General features: G+C 31.2%; 1 protein-coding gene across 1 annotated transcript in view; it reads left to right on the forward strand.

Annotated features, from left to right (window-relative positions):
• Positions 1-114: 114 nt before the first annotated feature.
• The window catches only part of LOC106786185 (ecdysone-induced protein 74EF), a 214,458-nt gene continuing 210,557 nt past the window's right edge, over positions 115-4,015 (forward strand). Inside the window, exon 1 of the mRNA XM_014747302.1 lies at positions 115-562. The gene's annotated coding sequence lies outside the window, so the exon portion shown is untranslated. The remainder of the gene's footprint in view (positions 563-4,015) is intronic.

Raw genomic sequence — 4,015 nt, forward strand, 5'->3', positions numbered from 1 at the left:
CTCGTAGTTTTCTTTGACTTTTCTATCTTAAAAATGTCATAATATATATTTGTTTTCAATCATTGTTAATCGTTTGAGACTTGTACCTTTCTTTCTTTTCTTTTTAATCTTCTTATTCTCTCTTTCTATTATATATATATATATATATGTAATATGTACATTGTGGTAAACGGTATCGCGATTAGATGAGAGGGATAGAAGAAAATGAGAACATGATTCCTTGTGACATTAGGGCGGTGTACGTAATAGTGTGTGAGTGGTTTGTCAGTTTGTGACTACTATCCGCGTGTTGAGTATTATCGATAATTCATCACACAAATCAAGAGGGACACAATCCGAAGAAGAAGAAGAAGAAGAAGAAAAAACTAAAAACATTTATTTCATCTCTTTGGCATATATATCTTTGTGGATAAACGGAAGTAAAAGAAGTGGACTAGAAGAAAGAGAAATCATTATTTTTACGTTCATTTTCAATCTTCGAGGATTATACCTCCTCCCTCAGCCCCAGCCCCAGCCCCCCTCTTCCATTCGAATGGCAGAAAGAATTGATATTACTTCATTGGTAAGTGGAAACTAAAATTATTATTTATTTTATTAATGAATGTCGATCCTTTTGTTTATTTTTAATCAAACATCGTCGATTAGATCGATTATTATTATTATTATAGGAGTATATTATATTATATTATTATTACATATATCTCGTATAGAGTAGGGAAAAAAAAAATGCTCGATAAAACGTGTCTTCTTTTTTATTTTATTTTTTATTTTCTTTTTTTTTTTCTTTTCCCAAACGAAAAACACTTATCTCTGTATAATATATGAAATTTCTTTTTACGTGTATTATCTGTGAAATATACGTGGGGACATTTGTGTGCGTGTGTTTGTTCGTCGTTACGTACCGAGGGGCAGTGGATAATGTTACCAGAAGGTGGATCGACTTCGAGAGAAACAGAGAAAGAGAGGAAGTTAGGGTACTAACCGTCTACGCCTTATGATATTGGGTTTCCCTTACGGTTTCTTAGATTCGCCGTTTGGAATTTATTTCGAGCGGAAAACGCGTGCCTCTTGGGGAGGGCGAGGGGAAAAAAAAAAAATAAGAAAGAAAAAAAAAGAAAAAGAAAGAAAAAAAAAATAAGAGGAAAAGAAGGAGTTCGCAAGTTTCGCAAGAGAACTTTTTACGAGAATTCGGTGAAATCGTGTGAGGGATAAAACGGGTGGTGAGAGGGGAGGGGGAGGAGGAGGGAGGAGAGGGATCGTTGACCCTGTGAAATTGCGAGACTAGGACGCGTCGTTGCATCAACTATTGCAATTTAATACTACACGACAATAATATACAATAACGATAGAAATCATTTTATTTTTGTCCAGTTTTTCATTTATCCACGTATCCCTTTGCCAAATTTATACGATTTTGCGTGATTTCCCGCCAATTTTGTATCTTTTACGTTAGTTAATCGAATTAATATGGATCACGTGAGATAGCAAAATTATCGATAGGAAAAAAATGGAATGGGTAAGAGGATAAATTAAAATAACTTACATTAATTATTCTCATCTTTTTCGTTCCTCGTTTCTTACATTTTTTTTTTCTTTTTTTTTTCTCATTCTTATCTCGAATTTGTTTACCTCGCTTTTCCTCGTTGTCCTTTTTTTTTTTTTTTTCTTCTTCTTCTATCATTTTTCTTCCTACTCTAAGTTATATGTAAAATTTGTGTTTACCGATTTCTTTCGTAATATCGTAATACACGAGAAAAGACGCAGCTCTCTTACTGACGTCGATGACGTACCATGCACGAGAGAAAGTCCCGTCGAAATTAAAGCACTTTTACGTTCGTCCAAGTAGAGAGAGAGAAAGAGAGAGAGAGAGAGAGAGAGAAAAGGAAGAGAGATAGTTTGATAGATAGAATTTCATCGAGTTTGTTTTTCCATACAGTTAAATCGTATATATTAAACTTTCCGAATAGGGAATTTCAAATACGTATTTCGTAACGTGAATTTCAATTAAAACATTTTTACACGTGTAAACTTGTTACCAATTATTCGAATAAAATAAACGCAGAGAGAGAGAGAAAGAGGGAGGGTATCTCGTTTATAATAAAATTCCACAGATATATATTTCGTAATCAACGTTAAAACAAATATAAATTGTATTATTATTTTTCATATATTAAATTAATGTAAATACATAAAATTATTTTGAGTAATAAAAATAATAGGGAATCTCGTTTATACACGATCATTTCGATATGGATATATATATTTCGCGTATAACGCGTTGTTTTTAAATAAAATATAAAATTCTCTCTCTGATATATAAATTTCAACCAAATTTAAAATAACATAAATAAAAAATATATATATTGAATTTTTCCATTATAAATCGTAAGATTTTCTTTCATGTAACATATTAAATGAAAATATTTGTATATTTTCATATTCGCGAGTTTGCGTAATTTTTAATATCCGAGTTAAAAGGAAAGAAATAAAAAAAGAAAGAAATATATTAGATTTCATTATAGAGGATAAAAATACATTACAATAACAAACATTAAACAATACAATATATAAATATATACAAAATGAAAAGAAAAATATAATTTAATTTTTCTATCACACACAAATCCCATATTTGTCGTATGCAACGTTTCTAATTAAAAAAAGAAAAAAACAAATTATAGAAAATCTGTTCGAATTGTTAGTATTTCCGTAATATAATAAAATAAATTAAAATAAAATAACTGTTTAGTGGGAAGTGCAAGAATGAAGGAATGAAAAAAGGGAAGAAGGAAGGGAGGAGAAAATGAGGAAAGGTGGGGAAGGGTGTGGAAGGGTAAGAACTGAGTGTTTAAGAAGGGTAGGGGAAAGAGACACGGAGGGCTCGAGGTTTTTCCACGTTATCGGATAAAAGGTGCCGCGAGAGGTTGCCGGTTAGGGTTATTGAGCATTGTTGGGTCCAGGTTTGCGATAGAACCGACCGAGTGGGTAATGCTGTACTGTTTGTGCCGGCCCTGCGGGGTCTCTGACCGCCCGTCCGCGCCTCTCAACTCGACTTGCTTCTTGTCCACGCTGTTAAGGCTTACCTTAGCCTTATAACTCCAAAAGTTTCTCTTTATTATTATTTTTTTTTTTTTCCCATATAAGACAAATTGTTTCTGATCCTCATTTGAAATTTTTCCAACTGTTAACGAAATTCTTTTCATTTTGTCCGCGCGTTCACCTTTCTCAGTCAAAATGTGAATTATTATTTAAAGGGGGGATAGAAGAAGAAGAAGAAGAAGAAGAAGAAGAAGAAGAAGAAGAAACGAAAAAATGAATGAAGAAAATTTATAATAAAATTACACAAATTTTATTTATAAACGTCATATTGGTGTAATTAAAATGATGAATTTTCATTGTAATCGATTTGGGATTGATTGATTAGTTATGATATATATTTTTTTTGCTTGTTTTATTGTTTTTTTCTTCCTCCATCGATTATTGTAACAAGGTGATACGATCGAGTCGGTTGTTTAGGAATTTTTGTCTTAAAAATATTTTTCAATATAAAAAGAAGTACGAAATGTGCAAGAGAATAAAAACGACGTGTTGGTTGTTTAATTCTCATCGTTGTAAAAATATTGCTTGTCTAAGCTTATTTTGTTTCTTAGCCGATTAGACTTGACAACACGTTCGTGAATATCGTTCACAATTTGTGAACACAAATTGTACGTCAGTCTCTCTCTCTCTCTCCCCCTTTTTTTCATTTCTTTTTTTTTTTTTTATTCGCTCGAACTGTTTGCAAATGCACGAAAATTTCGAAAGGATTCGCTTTAGCGAATAAATATTGTTTGTAATATTATTACGTGTTTTATATTAATGACACGTACCGTTAACATATTATTTCAATTATATGTTCCTCATCGTTGTATTATTATTATATTTATTATTGATATTAATTATTTTTAATTAAAATAATTCATTATAAACGCATTGCCATTATTTTATTCATATATATATATAATTTATTATATTA

The sequence above is a fragment of the Polistes canadensis genome, unplaced genomic scaffold, assembly GCF_001313835.1.
Source record: "Polistes canadensis isolate GaletaPanama2010 unplaced genomic scaffold, ASM131383v1 scaffold_67, whole genome shotgun sequence".
NCBI classification, from domain to species: domain Eukaryota; kingdom Metazoa; phylum Arthropoda; class Insecta; order Hymenoptera; family Vespidae; genus Polistes; species Polistes canadensis.